General features: G+C 47.9%; 4 non-coding genes across 4 annotated transcripts; all 4 read left to right on the top strand.

Moving 5' to 3' along the window:
• Positions 1-437: 437 nt before the first annotated feature.
• On the top strand, positions 438-509 carry Trnak-uuu (transfer RNA lysine (anticodon UUU)). Its single transcript has one exon. It is a non-coding gene; the product is annotated as a tRNA-Lys (tRNA).
• Positions 510-4291: 3782 nt separating this feature from the next.
• On the top strand, positions 4292-4363 carry Trnak-uuu (transfer RNA lysine (anticodon UUU)). Its single transcript has one exon. It is a non-coding gene; the product is annotated as a tRNA-Lys (tRNA).
• Positions 4364-11516: 7153 nt separating this feature from the next.
• Positions 11517-11588, top strand: Trnak-uuu (transfer RNA lysine (anticodon UUU)). Its single transcript has one exon. It is a non-coding gene; the product is annotated as a tRNA-Lys (tRNA).
• Positions 11589-15371: 3783 nt separating this feature from the next.
• Trnak-uuu (transfer RNA lysine (anticodon UUU)) lies at positions 15372-15443 on the top strand. The gene has a single exon. It is a non-coding gene; the product is annotated as a tRNA-Lys (tRNA).
• The last annotated feature ends 2426 nt before the right edge of the window (positions 15444-17869 follow it).

Below are 17869 nucleotides of genomic sequence, written 5' to 3'. Positions count from 1 at the left end.
GCGAGGGTTCGGTCCCCACACTGGGCGCGTGTTTTTCTTTCTTTTTGTATCACGTAATTAATAAAAATTAATAATAATGTAACGTCACTAACGGTAAAAAAATTGCCTAACCTTCCCCTATGCCTTCTTTGGCGTTGTAGACTGCCGGCATTTCTTTCTGTATTTCCTAACGAGCCCCTCATTTCCAAACCCTATTATCGCGCGAAAGCTTAGCAAGGGCCTCGGTTCTGGCAGCCTTGATGCCAAGGTAGCATATGAGGGTTTCCCGCTGGTTGACCGCTCATGACAGGCTGTAGATGTTCGCGTCACGCCCCGGGGGTTGTAAAAGAAGGTCCCCTTCTCCCCGTGTAGTCTGAGTGGCGCTGGCTACCACCCTCAAGCGTCAGATACAGTTGTAGTAAATATAAATACCCCAGAAAGTGAAGCGGAACACAGTCACCCAGATAGCCGAATTGGTAAGGCATTCGAGATTTAATCGAAAGGCGTGGGTTCGGTCCCCACTCTGGGCGCGTGTTTTTCTTTCTTTCTTTATCACGTAATTAATAAAAATTAATAATAATGTAACGTCACTAACGGTAAAAAAAATTGTCTAACCTTCCCCTATGCCTTCTTTGGCGTTGTAGACTGCCGGCATTTCTTTCTGTATTTCCTAACGAGCCCCTCATTTCCAAACCCTATTATCGCGCGAAAGCTTAGCGAGGGCCTCGGTTCTGGCAGCCTTGATGCCAAGGTAGCATAAGAGGGTTTCCCGCCGGTTCACCGCTCATGACAGGCTGTAGACGTTCGCGTCACGCCCCGGGGGTTGAAAAAGAAGGTCCCCTTCTCCCCGTGTAGTCTGAGTGGCGCTGGCTACCACCCTGAAGCGTCAGATACAGTTGTAGTAAATATAAATACCCCAGAAAGTGAAGCGGAACACAGTTGCCCAGATAGCCGAATTGGTAAGGCATTCGAGATCTAATCGAAAGGCGTGGATTCAGTCCCCACTCTGGGCGGGTGTTTTTCTTTCATTCTTTATCACGTAATTAAAAAAATTATAATAAGGTAACGTCACTAACGGTAAAAAAAATTGTTTAACCTTCCCCTATGCCTTCTTTGGTGTTGTAGACTGCCGGCATTTCTTTCTGTATTTCCTAACGAGCCCCTCATTTCCAAACCCTAATATCGCGCGAAAGCTTAGCGAGGGCCTCGGTTCTGGCAGCCTTGATGCCAAGGTAGCATAAGAGGGTTTCCCGCCGGTTGACCGCTCATGACAGGCTGTAGACGTTCGCGTCACGCCCCGGGGGTTGAAAAAGAAGGTCCCCTTCTCCCCGTGTAGTCTGAGTGGCGCTGGCTACCACCCTCAAGCGTCAGATATAGTTGTAGTAAATATAAATACCCCAGACAGTGAAGCGGAACACAGTCGCCCAGATAGCCGAATTGGTAAAGCATTCGAGATCTAATCGAAAGGCGTTGGTTCGGTCCCCACTCTGGGCGCGTGTTTTTCTTTCTTTCTTTATCACGTAATTAATAAAAATTATTAATATTGTAACGTCACTAACGGTAAAAAAAATTGTCTAACCTTCCTCTATGCCTTCTTTGGCGTTGTAGACTGCCGGCATTTCTTTCTGTATTTCCTAACGATCCCCTCATTTCCAAACCCTATTATCGCGCGAAAGCTTAGCGAGGGCCTCGGTTCTGGCAGCCTTGATGCCAAGGCAGCATAAGAGAGTTTCCCGCCGGTTGACCGCTCATGACAGGCTGTAGACGTTCGCGTCACGCACCGGGGGTTGAACAAGAAGGTCCCCTTCTCCCCGTGTAGTCTGAGTGGCGCTGGCTACCACCCTCAAGCGTCAGATACAGTTGTAGTATATATAAATACCCCAGAAAGTGAAGCGGAACACAGTCGCCCAGATAGCCGAATTGGTAAGGCATTCGAGATCTAATCGAAAGGCGTGGATTCGGTCCCCACTCTGGGCGCGTGTTTTTCTTTCTTTCTTTATCACGTAATTAATAAAAATTAATAATAATGTAACGTCACTAACGGTAAAAAAATTGTTTAACCTTCCCCTATGCCTTTTTTGGTGTTGTATACTGCCGGCATTTCTTTCTGTATTTCCTGACGAGCCCCACATTTCCAAACCCTATTATCGCGCGAAAGCTTAGCGAGGGCCTCGGTTCTGGCAGCCTTGATGCCAAGGTAGCATAAGAGGGTTTCCCGCGGGTTGACCGCTCATGACAGGCTGTAGACGTTCGCGTTACGCCCCGGGGGTTGAAAAAGAAGGTCCCCTTCTCCCCGTGTCGTCTGAGTGGCGCTGGCTACCACCCTCAAGCGTCAGATACAGTTGTAGTAAATATAAATACCCCAGAAAGTGAAGCGGAACACAGTTGCCCAGATAGCCGAATTGGTAAGGCATTCGAGATCTAATCGAAAGGCGTGGATTCAGTCCCCACTCTGGGCGGGTGTTTTTCTTTCATTCTTTATCACGTAATTAAAAAAATTATAATAAGGTAACGTCACTAACGGTAAAAAAAATTGTTTAACCTTCCCCTATGCCTTCTTTGGTGTTGTAGACTGCCGGCATTTCTTTCTGTATTTCCTAACGAGCCCCTCATTTCCAAACCCTAATATCGCGCGAAAGCTTAGCGAGGGCCTCGGTTCTGGCAGCCTTGATGCCAAGGTAGCATAAGAGGGTTTCCCGCCGGTTGACCGCTCATGACAGGCTGTAGACGTTCGCGTCACGCCCCGGGGGTTGAAAAAGAAGGTCCCCTTCTCCCCGTGTAGTCTGAGTGGCGCTGCCTACCACCCTCAAGCGTCAGTTACAGTTGTAGTAAATATAAATACCCCAGACAGTGAAGTGGAACACAGTCGCCCAGATAGCCGAATTGGTAAAGCATTCGAGATCTAATCGAAAGGCGTTGGTTCGGTCCCCACTCTGGGCGCGTGTTTTTCTTTCTTTCTTTATCACGTAATTAATAAAAATTATTAATATTGTAACGTCACTAACGGTAAAAAAAATTGTCTAACCTTCCTCTATGCCTTCTTTGGTGTTGTAGACTGCCGGCATTTCTTTCTGTATTTCCTAACGAGCCCCTCATTTCCAAACCCTATTATCGCGCGAAAGCTTAGCGAGGGCTCGGTTCTGGCAGCCTTGATGCCAAGGTAGCATAAGAGGGTTTCCCGCCGGTTGACCGCTCATGACAGGCTGTAGACGTTCGCGTCACGCCCCGGGGGTTGAAAAAGAAGGTCCCCTTCTCCCCGTGTAGTCTGAGTGGCGCTGGCTACCACCCTCAAGCGTCAGATACAGTTGTAGTAAATTTAAATACCCCAGAAAGTGAAGCGGAACACAGTCGCCCAGATAGCCGAATTGGTAAGGCATTCGAGATCTAATCGAAAGGCGTGGATTCGGTCCCCACTCTGGGCGCATTTTTCTTTCTTTCTTTATCACGTAATTAATAAAAATTAATAATAATGTAACGTCACTAACGGTAAAAAAATTGTTTAACCTTCCCCTATGCCTTCTTTGGTGTTGTAGACTGCCGGCATTTCTTTCTGTATTTCCTAATGAGCCCCTCATTTCCAAACCCTATTATCGCGCGAAAGCTTAGCGAGGGCCTCGGTTCTGGCAGCCTTGATGCCAAGATAGCATAAGAGGGTTTCCCGCCGGTTGACCGCTCATGACAGGCTGTAGACGTTCGCGTCACGCCCCGGGGGTTGAAAAAGAAGGTCCCCTTCTCCTCGTGTAGTCTGAGTGGCGCTGGCTACCACCCTCAAGCGTCAGATACAGTTGAAGTAAATATAAATACCCCAGAACGTGAAGCGGAACACAGTCGCCCAGATAGCCGAATTGGTAAAGCATTCGAGATCTAATCGAAAGGCGAGGGTTCGGTCCCCACTCTGGGCGCGTGTTTTTCTTTCTTTTTGTATCACGTAATTAATAAAAATTAATAATAATGTAACGTCACTAACGGTAAAAAAATTGCCTAACCTTCCCCTATGCCTTCTTTGGCGTTGTAGACTGCCGGCATTTCTTTCTGTATTTCCTAACGAGCCCCTCATTTCCAAACCCTATTATCGCGCGAAAGCTTAGCAAGGGCCTCGGTTCTGGCAGCCTTGATGCCAAGGTAGCATATGAGGGTTTCCCGCCGGTTGACCGCTCATGACAGGCTGTAGATGTTCGCGTCACGCCCCGGGGGTTGTAAAAGAAGGTCCCCTTCTCCCCGTGTAGTCTGAGTGGCGCTGGCTACCACCCTCAAGCGTCAGATACAGTTGTAGTAAATATAAATACCCCAGAAAGTGAAGCGGAACACAGTCACCCAGATAGCCGAATTGGTAAGGCATTCGAGATTTAATCGAAAGGCGTGGGTTCGGTCCCCACTCTGGGCGCGTGTTTTTCTTTCTTTCTTTATCACGTAATTAATAAAAATTAATAATAATGTAACGTCACTAACGGTAAAAAAAATTGTCTAACCTTCCCCTATGCCTTCTTTGGCGTTGTAGACTGCCGGCATTTCTTTCTGTATTTCCTAACGAGCCCCTCATTTCCAAACCCTATTATCGCGCGAAAGCTTAGCGAGGGCCTCGGTTCTGGCAGCCTTGATGCCAAGGTAGCATAAGAGGGTTTCCCGCCGGTTCACCGCTCATGACAGGCTGTAGACGTTCGCGTCACGCCCCGGGGGTTGAAAAAGAAGGTCCCCTTCTCCCCGTGTAGTCTGAGTGGCGCTGGCTACCACCCTGAAGCGTCAGATACAGTTGTAGTAAATATAAATACCCCAGAAAGTGAAGCGGAACACAGTTGCCCAGATAGCCGAATTGGTAAGGCATTCGAGATCTAATCGAAAGGCGTGGATTCAGTCCCCACTCTGGGCGGGTGTTTTTCTTTCATTCTTTATCACGTAATTAAAAAAATTATAATAAGGTAACGTCACTAACGGTAAAAAAAATTGTTTAACCTTCCCCTATGCCTTCTTTGGTGTTGTAGACTGCCGGCATTTCTTTCTGTATTTCCTAACGAGCCCCTCATTTCCAAACCCTAATATCGCGCGAAAGCTTAGCGAGGGCCTCGGTTCTGGCAGCCTTGATGCCAAGGTAGCATAAGAGGGTTTCCCGCCGGTTGACCGCTCATGACAGGCTGTAGACGTTCGCGTCACGCCCCGGGGGTTGAAAAAGAAGGTCCCCTTCTCCCCGTGTAGTCTGAGTGGCGCTGGCTACCACCCTCAAGCGTCAGATATAGTTGTAGTAAATATAAATACCCCAGACAGTGAAGCGGAACACAGTCGCCCAGATAGCCGAATTGGTAAAGCATTCGAGATCTAATCGAAAGGCGTTGGTTCGGTCCCCACTCTGGGCGCGTGTTTTTCTTTCTTTCTTTATCACGTAATTAATAAAAATTATTAATATTGTAACGTCACTAACGGTAAAAAAAATTGTCTAACCTTCCTCTATGCCTTCTTTGGCGTTGTAGACTGCCGGCATTTCTTTCTGTATTTCCTAACGATCCCCTCATTTCCAAACCCTATTATCGCGCGAAAGCTTAGCGAGGGCCTCGGTTCTGGCAGCCTTGATGCCAAGGCAGCATAAGAGAGTTTCCCGCCGGTTGACCGCTCATGACAGGCTGTAGACGTTCGCGTCACGCACCGGGGGTTGAAAAAGAAGGTCCCCTTCTCCCCGTGTAGTCTGAGTGGCGCTGGCTACCACCCTCAAGCGTCAGATACAGTTGTAGTATATATAAATACCCCAGAAAGTGAAGCGGAACACAGTCGCCCAGATAGCCGAATTGGTAAGGCATTCGAGATCTAATCGAAAGGCGTGGATTCGGTCCCCACTCTGGGCGCGTGTTTTTCTTTCTTTCTTTATCATGTAATTAATAAAAATTAATAATAATGTAACGTCACTAACGGTAAAAAAATTGTTTAACCTTCCCCTATGCCTTTTTTGGTGTTGTATACTGCCGGCATTTCTTTCTGTATTTCCTGACGAGCCCCACATTTCCAAACCCTATTATCGCGCGAAAGCTTAGCGAGGGCCTCGGTTCTGGCAGCCTTGATGCCAAGGTAGCATAAGAGGGTTTCCCGCGGGTTGACCGCTCATGACAGGCTGTAGACGTTCGCGTTACGCCCCGGGGGTTGAAAAAGAAGGTCCCCTTCTCCCCGTGTCGTCTGAGTGGCGCTGGCTACCACCCTCAAGCGTCAGATACAGTTGTAGTAAATATAAATACCCCAGAAAGTGAAGCGGAACACAGTTGCCCAGATAGCCGAATTGGTAAGGCATTCGAGATCTAATCGAAAGGCGTGGATTCAGTCCCCACTCTGGGCGGGTGTTTTTCTTTCATTCTTTATCACGTAATTAAAAAAATTATAATAAGGTAACGTCACTAACGGTAAAAAAAATTGTTTAACCTTCCCCTATGCCTTCTTTGGTGTTGTAGACTGCCGGCATTTCTTTCTGTATTTCCTAACGAGCCCCTCATTTCCAAACCCTAATATCGCGCGAAAGCTTAGCGAGGGCCTCGGTTCTGGCAGCCTTGATGCCAAGGTAGCATAAGAGGGTTTCCCGCCGGTTGACCGCTCATGACAGGCTGTAGACGTTCGCGTCACGCCCCGGGGGTTGAAAAAGAAGGTCCCCTTCTCCCCGTGTAGTCTGAGTGGCGCTGCCTACCACCCTCAAGCGTCAGTTACAGTTGTAGTAAATATAAATACCCCAGACAGTGAAGCGGAACACAGTCGCCCAGATAGCCGAATTGGTAAAGCATTCGAGATCTAATCGAAAGGCGTTGGTTCGGTCCCCACTCTGGGCGCGTGTTTTTCTTTCTTTCTTTATCACGTAATTAATAAAAATTATTAATATTGTAACGTCACTAACGGTAAAAAAAATTGTCTAACCTTCCTCTATGCCTTCTTTGGTGTTGTAGACTGCCGGCATTTCTTTCTGTATTTCCTAACGAGCCCCTCATTTCCAAACCCTATTATCGCGCGAAAGCTTAGCGAGGGCTCGGTTCTGGCAGCCTTGATGCCAAGGTAGCATAAGAGGGTTTCCCGCCGGTTGACCGCTCATGACAGGCTGTAGACGTTCGCGTCACGCCCCGGGGGTTGAAAAAGAAGGTCCCCTTCTCCCCGTGTAGTCTGAGTGGCGCTGGCTACCACCCTCAAGCGTCAGATACAGTTGTAGTAAATTTAAATACCCCAGAAAGTGAAGCGGAACACAGTCGCCCAGATAGCCGAATTGGTAAGGCATTCGAGATCTAATCGAAAGGCGTGGATTCGGTCCCCACTCTGGGCGCATTTTTCTTTCTTTCTTTATCACGTAATTAATAAAAATTAATAATAATGTAACGTCACTAACGGTAAAAAAATTGTTTAACCTTCCCCTATGCCTTCTTTGGTGTTGTAGACTGCCGGCATTTCTTTCTGTATTTCCTAATGAGCCCCTCATTTCCAAACCCTATTATCGCGCGAAAGCTTAGCGAGGGCCTCGGTTCTGGCAGCCTTGATGCCAAGATAGCATAAGAGGGTTTCCCGCCGGTTGACCGCTCATGACAGGCTGTAGACGTTCGCGTCACGCCCCGGGGGTTGAAAAAGAAGGTCCCCTTCTCCCCGTGTAGTCTGAGTGGCGCTGGCTACCACCCTCAAGCGTCAGATACAGTTGAAGTAAATATAAATACCCCAGAAAGTGAAGCGGAACACAGTCGCCCAGATAGCCGAATTGGTAAAGCATTCGAGATCTAATCGAAAGGCGAGGGTTCGGTCCCCACTCTGGGCGCGTGTTTTTCTTTCTTTTTGTATCACGTAATTAATAAAAATTAATAATAATGTAACGTCACTAACGGTAAAAAAATTGCCTAACCTTCCCCTATGCCTTCTTTGGCGTTGTAGACTGCCGGCATTTCTTTCTGTATTTCCTAACGAGCGCCTCATTTCCAAACCCTATTATCGCGCGAAAGCTTAGCGAGGGCCTCGGTTCTGGCAGCCTTGATGCCAAGGTAGCATAAGAGGGTTTCCCGCGGGTTGACCGCTCATGACAGGCTGTAGACGTTCGCGTTACGCCCCGGGGGTTGAAAAAGAAGGTCCCCTTCTCCCCGTGTCGTCTGAGTGGCGCTGGCTACCACCCTCAAGCGTCAGATACAGTTGTAGTAAATATAAATACCCCAGAAAGTGAAGCGGAACACAGTCGCCCAGATAGCCGAATTGGTAAGGCATTCGAGATCTAATCGAAAGGCGTTGGTTCGGTCCCCACTCTGGGCGCGTGTTTTTCTTTCTTTCTTTATCACGTAATTAATAAAAATTATTAATATTGTAACGTCACTAACGGTAAAAAAAATTGTCTAACCTTCCTCTATGCCTTCTTTGGCGTTGTAGACTGCCGGCATTTCTTTCTGTATTTCCTAACGATCCCCTCATTTCCAAACCCTATTATCGCGCGAAAGCTTAGCGAGGGCCTCGGTTCTGGCAGCCTTGATGCCAAGGTAGCATAAGAGAGTTTCCCGCCGGTTGACCGCTCATGACAGGCTGTAGACGTTCGCGTCACGCACCGGGGGTTGAAAAAGAAGGTCCCCTTCTCCCCGTGTAGTCTGAGTGGCGCTGGCTACCACCCTCAAGCGTCAGATACAGTTGTAGTAAATATAAATATCCCAGAAAGTGAAGCGGAACACAGTCGCCCAGATAGCCGAATTGGTAAGGCATTCGAGATCTAATCGAAAGGCGTGGATTCGGTCCCCACTCTGGGCGCGTGTTTTTCTTTCTTTCTTTATCACGTAATTAATAAAAATTAATAATAATGTAACGTCACTAACGGTAAAAAAAATTGTTTAACCTTCCCCTATGCCTTTTTTGGTGTTGTATACTGCCGGCATTTCTTTCTGTATTTCCTGACGAGCCCCACATTTCCAAACCCTATTATCGCGCGAAAGCTTAGCGAGGGCCTCGGTTCTGGCAGCCTTGATGCCAAGGTAGCATAAGAGGGTTTCCCGCGGGTTGACCGCTCATGACAGGCTGTAGACGTTCGCGTTACGCCCCGGGGGTTGAAAAAGAAGGTCCCCTTCTCCCCGTGTCGTCTGAGTGGCGCTGGCTACCACCCTCAAGCGTCAGATACAGTTGTAGTAAATATAAATACCCCAGAAAGTGAAGCGGAACACAGTCGCCCAGATAGCCGAATTGGTAAGGCATTCGAGATCTAATCGAAAGGCGTGGATTCGGACACCACTCTGGGCGCGTTTTTCTTTCTTTCTTTATCACGTAATTAATAAAAATTAATAATAATGTAACGTCACTAACGGTAAAAAAAATTGTTTAACCTTCCCCTATGCCTTCTTTGGTGTTGTAGACTGCCGGCATTTCTTTCTGTATTTCCTAACGAGCCCCTCATTTCCAAACCCTATTATCGCGCGAAAGCTTATCGAGGGCCTCGGTTCTGGCAGCCTTGATGCCAAGGTAGCATAAGAGGGTTTCCCGCCGGTTGACCGCTCATGACAGGCTGTAGACGTTCGCGTCACGCCCCGGGGGTTGAAAAAGAAGGTCCACTTCTCCCCGTGTAGTCTGAGTGGCGCTGGCTACCACCCTCAAGCGTCAGATACAGTTGTAGTAAATATAAATACCCCAGAAAGTGAAGCGGAACACAGTTGCCCAGATAGCCGAATTGGTAAGGCATTCGAGATCTAATCGAAAGGCGTGGATTCAGTCCCCACTCGGGGCGGGTGTTTTTCTTTCATTCTTTATCACGTAATTAAAAAAATTATAATAAGGTAACGTCACTAACGGTAAAAAAAATTGTTTAACCTTCCCCTATGCCTTCTTTGGTGTTGTAGACTGCCGGCATTTCTTTCTGTATTTCCTAACGAGCCCCTCATTTCCAAACCCTAATATCGCGCGAAAGCTTAGCGAGGGCCTCGGTTCTGGCAGCCTTGATGCCAAGGTAGTATAAGAGGGTTTCCCGCCGGTTGACCGCTCATGACAGGCTGTAGACGTTCGCGTCACGCCCCGGGGGTTGAAAAAGAAGGTCCCCTTCTCCCCGTGTAGTCTGAGTGGCGCTGCCTACCACCCTCAAGCGTCAGTTACAGTTGTAGTAAATATAAATACCCCAGACAGTGAAGCGGAACACAGTCGCCCAGATAGCCGAATTGGTAAAGCATTCGAGATCTAATCGAAAGGCGTTGGTTCGGTCCCCACTCTGGGCGCGTGTTTTTCTTTCTTTCTTTATCACGTAATTAATAAAAATTATTAATATTGTAACGTCACTAACGGTAAAAAAAATTGTCTAACCTTCCTCTATGCCTTCTTTGGTGTTGTAGACTGCCGGCATTTCTTTCTGTATTTCCTAACGAGCCCCTCATTTCCAAACCCTATTATCGCGCGAAAGCTTAGCGAGGGCTCGGTTCTGGCAGCCTTGATGCCAAGGTAGCATAAGAGGGTTTCCCGCCGGTTGACCGCTCATGACAGGCTGTAGACGTTCGCGTCACGCCCCGGGGGTTGAAAAAGAAGGTCCCCTTCTCCCCGTGTAGTCTGAGTGGCGCTGGCTACCACCCTCAAGCGTCAGATACAGTTGTAGTAAATTTAAATACCCCAGAAAGTGAAGCGGAACACAGTCGCCCAGATAGCCGAATTGGTAAGGCATTCGAGATCTAATCGAAAGGCGTGGATTCGGTCCCCACTCTGGGCGCATTTTTCTTTCTTTCTTTATCACGTAATTAATAAAAATTAATAATAATGTAACGTCACTAACGGTAAAAAAATTGTTTAACCTTCCCCTATGCCTTCTTTGGTGTTGTAGACTGCCGGCATTTCTTTCTGTATTTCCTAATGAGCCCCTCATTTCCAAACCCTATTATCGCGCGAAAGCTTAGCGAGGGCCTCGGTTCTGGCAGCCTTGATGCCAAGATAGCATAAGAGGGTTTCCCGCCGGTTGACCGCTCATGACAGGCTGTAGACGTTCGCGTCACGCCCCGGGGGTTGAAAAAGAAGGTCCCCTTCTCCTCGTGTAGTCTGAGTGGCGCTGGCTACCACCCTCAAGCGTCAGATACAGTTGAAGTAAATATAAATACCCCAGAACGTGAAGCGGAACACAGTCGCCCAGATAGCCGAATTGGTAAAGCATTCGAGATCTAATCGAAAGGCGAGGGTTCGGTCCCCACTCTGGGCGCGTGTTTTTCTTTCTTTTTGTATCACGTAATTAATAAAAATTAATAATAATGTAACGTCACTAACGGTAAAAAAATTGCCTAACCTTCCCCTATGCCTTCTTTGGCGTTGTAGACTGCCGGCATTTCTTTCTGTATTTCCTAACGAGCCCCTCATTTCCAAACCCTATTATCGCGCGAAAGCTTTGCAAGGGCCTCGGTTCTGGCAGCCTTGATGCCAAGGTAGCATATGAGGGTTTCCCGCCGGTTGACCGCTCATGACAGGCTGTAGATGTTCGCGTCACGCCCCGGGGGTTGTAAAAGAAGGTCCCCTTCTCCCCGTGTAGTCTGAGTGGCGCTGGCTACCACCCTCAAGCGTCAGATACAGTTTAGTAAATATAAATACCCCAGAAAGTGAAGCGGAACACAGTCACCCAGATAGCCGAATTGGTAAGGCATTCGAGATTTAATCGAAAGGCGTGGGTTCGGTCCCCACTCTGGGCGCGTGTTTTTCTTTCTTTCTTTATCACGTAATTAATAAAAATTAATAATAATGTAACGTCACTAACGGTAAAAAAAATTGTCTAACCTTCCCCTATGCCTTCTTTGGCGTTGTAGACTGCCGGCATTTCTTTCTGTATTTCCTAACGAGCCCCTCATTTCCAAACCCTATTATCGCGCGAAAGCTTAGCGAGGGCCTCGGTTCTGGCAGCCTTGATGCCAAGGTAGCATAAGAGGGTTTCCCGCCGGTTCACCGCTCATGACAGGCTGTAGACGTTCGCGTCACGCCCCGGGGGTTGAAAAAGAAGGTCCCCTTCTCCCCGTGTAGTCTGAGTGGCGCTGGCTACCACCCTGAAGCGTCAGATACAGTTGTAGTAAATATAAATACCCCAGAAAGTGAAGCGGAACACAGTTGCCCAGATAGCCGAATTGGTAAGGCATTCCAGATCTAATCGAAAGGCGTGGATTCAGTCCCCACTCTGGGCGGGTGTTTTTCTTTCATTCTTTATCACGTAATTAAAAAAATTATAATAAGGTAACGTCACTAACGGTAAAAAAAATTGTTTAACCTTCCCCTATGCCTTCTTTGGTGTTGTAGACTGCCGGCATTTCTTTCTGTATTTCCTAACGAGCCCCTCATTTCCAAACCCTAATATCGCGCGAAAGCTTAGCGAGGGCCTCGGTTCTGGCAGCCTTGATGCCAAGGTAGCATAAGAGGGTTTCCCGCCGGTTGACCGCTCATGACAGGCTGTAGACGTTCGCGTCACGCCCCGGGGGTTGAAAAAGAAGGTCCCCTTCTCCCCGTGTAGTCTGAGTGGCGCTGGCTACCACCCTCAAGCGTCAGATATAGTTGTAGTAAATATAAATACCCCAGACAGTGAAGCGGAACACAGTCGCCCAGATAGCCGAATTGGTAAAGCATTCGAGATCTAATCGAAAGGCGTTGGTTCGGTCCCCACTCTGGGCGCGTGTTTTTCTTTCTTTCTTTATCACGTAATTAATAAAAATTATTAATATTGTAACGTCACTAACGGTAAAAAAAATTGTCTAACCTTCCTCTATGCCTTCTTTGGCGTTGTAGACTGCCGGCATTTCTTTCTGTATTTCCTAACGATCCCCTCATTTCCAAACCCTATTATCGCGCGAAAGCTTAGCGAGGGCCTCGGTTCTGGCAGCCTTGATGCCAAGGCAGCATAAGAGAGTTTCCCGCCGGTTGACCGCTCATGACAGGCTGTAGACGTTCGCGTCACGCACCGGGGGTTGAAAAAGAAGGTCCCCTTCTCCCCGTGTAGTCTGAGTGGCGCTGGCTACCACCCTCAAGCGTCAGATACAGTTGTAGTATATATAAATACCCCAGAAAGTGAAGCGGAACACAGTCGCCCAGATAGCCGAATTGGTAAGGCATTCGAGATCTAATCGAAAGGCGTGGATTCGGTCCCCACTCTGGGCGCGTGTTTTTCTTTCTTTCTTTATCACGTAATTAATAAAAATTAATAATAATGTAACGTCACTAACGGTAAAAAAAATTGTTTAACCTTCCCCTATGCCTTTTTTGGTGTTGTATACTGCCGGCATTTCTTTCTGTATTTCCTGACGAGCCCCACATTTCCAAACCCTATTATCGCGCGAAAGCTTAGCGAGGGCCTCGGTTCTGGCAGCCTTGATGCCAAGGTAGCATAAGAGGGTTTCCCGCGGGTTGACCGCTCATGACAGGCTGTAGACGTTCGCGTTACGCCCCGGGGGTTGAAAAAGAAGGTCCCCTTCTCCCCGTGTCGTCTGAGTGGCGCTGGCTACCACCCTCAAGCGTCAGATACAGTTGTAGTAAATATAAATACCCCAGAAAGTGAAGCGGAACACAGTTGCCCAGATAGCCGATTTGGTAAGGCATTCGAGATCTAATCGAAAGGCGTGGATTCAGTCCCCACTCTGGGCGGGTGTTTTTCTTTCATTCTTTATCACGTAATTAAAAAAATTATAATAAGGTAACGTCACTAACGGTAAAAAAAATTGTTTAACCTTCCCCTATGGCTTCTTTGGTGTTGTAGACTGCCGGCATTTCTTTCTGTATTTCCTAACGAGCCCCTCATTTCCAAACCCTAATATCGCGCGAAAGCTTAGCGAGGGCCTCGGTTCTGGCAGCCTTGATGCCAAGGTAGCATAAGAGGGTTTCCCGCCGGTTGACCGCTCATGACAGGCTGTAGACGTTCGCGTCACGCCCCGGGGGTTGAAAAAGAAGGTCCCCTTCTCCCCGTGTAGTCTGAGTGGCGCTGCCTACCACCCTCAAGCGTCAGTTACAGTTGTAGTAAATATAAATACCCCAGACAGTGAAGCGGAACACAGTCGCCCAGATAGCCGAATTGGTAAAGCATTCGAGATCTAATCGAAAGGCGTTGGTTCGGTCCCCACTCTGGGCGCGTGTTTTTCTTTCTTTCTTTATCACGTAATTAATAAAAATTATTAATATTGTAACGTCACTAACGGTAAAAAAAATTGTCTAACCTTCCTCTATGCCTTCTTTGGTGTTGTAGACTGCCGGCATTTCTTTCTGTATTTCCTAACGAGCCCCTCATTTCCAAACCCTATTATCGCGCGAAAGCTTAGCGAGGGCTCGGTTCTGGCAGCCTTGATGCCAAGGTAGCATAAGAGGGTTTCCCGCCGGTTGACCGCTCATGACAGGCTGTAGACGTTCGCGTCACGCCCCGGGGGTTGAAAAATAAGGTCCCCTTCTCCCCGTGTAGTCTGAGTGGCGCTGGCTACCACCCTCAAGCGTCAGATACAGTTGTAGTAAATTTAAATACCCCAGAAAGTGAAGCGGAACACAGTCGCCCAGATAGCCGAATTGGTAAGGCATTCGAGATCTAATCGAAAGGCGTGGATTCGGTCCCCACTCTGGGCGCATTTTTCTTTCTTTCTTTATCACGTAATTAATAAAAATTAATAATAATGTAACGTCACTAACGGTAAAAAAATTGTTTAACCTTCCCCTATGCCTTCTTTGGTGTTGTAGACTGCCGGCATTTCTTTCTGTATTTCCTAATGAGCCCCTCATTTCCAAACCCTATTATCGCGCGAAAGCTTAGCGAGGGCCTCGGTTCTGGCAGCCTTGATGCCAAGATAGCATAAGAGGGTTTCCCGCCGGTTGACCGCTCATGACAGGCTGTAGACGTTCGCGTCACGCCCCGGGGGTTGAAAAAGAAGGTCCCCATCTCCCCGTGTAGTCTGAGTGGCGCTGGCTACCACCCTCAAGCGTCAGATACAGTTGAAGTAAATATAAATACCCCAGAAAGTGAAGCGGAACACAGTCGCCCAGATAGCCGAATTGGTAAAGCATTCGAGATCTAATCGAAAGGCGAGGGTTCGGTCCCCACTCTGGGCGCGTGTTTTTCTTTCTTTTTGTATCACGTAATTAATAAAAATTAATAATAATGTAACGTCACTAACGGTAAAAAAATTGCCTAACCTTCCCCTATGCCTTCTTTGGCGTTGTAGACTGCCGGCATTTCTTTCTGTATTTCCTAACGAGCCCCTCATTTCCAAACCCTATTATCGCGCGAAAGCTTAGCAAGGGCCTCGGTTCTGGCAGCCTTGATGCCAAGGTAGCATATGAGGGTTTCCCGCCGGTTGACCGCTCATGACAGGCTGTAGATGTTCGCGTCACGCCCCGGGGGTTGTAAAAGAAGGTCCCCTTCTCCCCGTGTAGTCTGAGTGGCGCTGGCTACCACCCTCAAGCGTCAGATACAGTTGTAGTAAATATAAATAGCCCAGAAAGTGAAGCGGAACACAGTCACCCAGATAGCCGAATTGGTAAGGCATTCGAGATTTAATCGAAAGGCGTGGGTTCGGTCCCCACTCTGGGCGCGTGTTTTTCTTTCTTTCTTTATCACGTAATTAATAAAAATTAATAATAATGTAACGTCACTAACGGTAAAAAAAATTGTCTAACCTTCCCCTATGCCTTCTTTGGCGTTGTAGACTGCCGGCATTTCTTTCTGTATTTCCTAACGAGCCCCTCATTTCCAAACCCTATTATCGCGCGAAAGCTTAGCGAGGGCCTCGGTTCTGGCAGCCTTGATGCCAAGGTAGCATAAGAGGGTTTCCCGCCGGTTCACCGCTCATGACAGGCTGTAGACGTTCGCGTCACGCCCCGGGGGTTGAAAAAGAAGGTCCCCTTCTCCCCGTGTAGTCTGAGTGGCGCTGGCTACCACCCTGAAGCGTCAGATACAGTTGTAGTAAATATAAATACCCCAGAAAGTGAAGCGGAACACAGTTGCCCAGATAGCCGAATTGGTAAGGCATTCGAGATCTAATCGAAAGGCGTGGATTCAGTCCCCACTCTGGGCGGGTGTTTTTCTTTCATTCTTTATCACGTAATTAAAAAAATTATAATAAGGTAACGTCACTAACGGTAAAAAAAATTGTTTAACCTTCCCCTATGCCTTCTTTGGTGTTGTAGACTGCCGGCATTTCTTTCTGTATTTCCTAACGAGCCCCTCATTTCCAAACCCTAATATCGCGCGAAAGCTTAGCGAGGGCCTCGGTTCTGGCAGCCTTGATGCCAAGGTAGCATAAGAGGGTTTCCCGCCGGTTGACCGCTCATGACAGGCTGTAGACGTTCGCGTCACGCCCCGGGGGTTGAAAAAGAAGGTCCCCTTCTCCCCGTGTAGTCTGAGTGGCGCTGGCTACCACCCTCAAGCGTCAGATATAGTTGTAGTAAATATAAATACCCCAGACAGTGAAGCGGAACACAGTCGCCCAGATAGCCGAATTGGTAAAGCATTCGAGATCTAATCGAAAGGCGTTGGTTCGGTCCCCACTCTGGGCGCGTGTTTTTCTTTCTTTCTTTATCACGTAATTAATAAAAATTATTAATATTGTAACGTCACTAACGGTAAAAAAAATTGTCTAACCTTCCTCTATGCCTTCTTTGGCATTGTAGACTGCCGGCATTTCTTTCTGTATTTCCTAACGATCCCCTCATTTCCAAACCCTATTATCGCGCGAAAGCTTAGCGAGGGCCTCGGTTCTGGCAGCCTTGATGCCAAGGTAGCATAGGAGAGTTTCCCGCCGGTTGACCGCTCATGACAGGCTGTAGACGTTCGCGTCACGCACCGGGGGTTGAAAAAGAAGGTCCCCTTCTCCCCGTGTAGTCTGAGTGGCGCTGGCTACCACCCTCAAGCGTCAGATACAGTTGTAGTAAATATAAATACCCCAGAAAGTGAAGCGGAACACAGTCGCCCAGATAGCCGAATTGGTAAGGCATTCGAGATCTAATTGAAAGGCGTGGATTCGGTCCCCACTCTGGGCGCGTGTTTTTCTTTCTTTCTTTATCACGTAATTAATAAAAATTAATAATAATGTAACGTCACTAACGGTAAAAAAAATTGTTTAACCTTCCCCTATGCCTTTTTTGGTGTTGTATACTGCCGGCATTTCTTTCTGTATTTCCTGACGAGCCCCACATTTCCAAACCCTATTATCGCGCGAAAGCTTAGCGAGGGCCTCGGTTCTGGCAGCCTTGATGCCAAGGTAGCATAAGAGGGTTTCCCGCGGGTTGACCGCTCATGACAGGCTGTAGACGTTCGCGTTACGCCCCGGGGGTTGAAAAAGAAGGTCCCCTTCTCCCCGTGTCGTCTGAGTGGCGCTGGCTACCACCCTCAAGCGTCAGATACAGTTGTAGTAAATATAAATACCCCAGAAAGTGAAGCGGAACACAGTCGCCCAGATAGCCGAATTGGTAAGGCATTCGAGATCTAATCGAAAGGCGTGGATTCGGACACCACTCTGGGCGCGTTTTTCTTTCTTTCTTTATCACGTAATTAATAAAAATTAATAATAATGTAACGTCACTAACGGTAAAAAAATTGTTTAACCTTCCCCTATGCCTTCTTTGGTGTTGTAGACTGCCGGCATTTCTTTCTGTATTCCCTAACGAGCCCCTCATTTCCAAACCCTATTATCGCGCGAAAGCTTAGCGAGGGCCTCGGTTCTGGCAGCCTTGATGCCAAGGTAGCATAAGAGGGTTTCCCGCCGGTTGACCGCTCATGACAGGCTGTAGACGTTCGCGTCACGCCCCGGGGGTTGAAAAAGAAGGTCCACTTCTCCCCGTGTAGTCTGAGTGGCGCTGGCTACCACCCTCAAGCGTCAGATACAGTTGTAGTAAATATAAATACCCCAGAAAGTGAAGCGGAACACAGTTGCCCAGATAGCCGAATTGGTAAGGCATTCGAGATCTAATCGAAAGGCGTGGATTCAGTCCCCACTCTGGGCGGGTGTTTTTCTTTCAT

This window comes from Haemaphysalis longicornis, unplaced genomic scaffold, assembly GCF_048455015.1.
Source record: "Haemaphysalis longicornis isolate Haplotype H1 unplaced genomic scaffold, Haemaphysalis longicornis Haplotype H1 scaffold_13, whole genome shotgun sequence".
Lineage (NCBI taxonomy): Eukaryota > Metazoa > Arthropoda > Arachnida > Ixodida > Ixodidae > Haemaphysalis > Haemaphysalis longicornis.
Note: the sequence above shows the minus strand (reverse complement) of the source record. Positions and strands in the feature narration are given on the sequence as shown.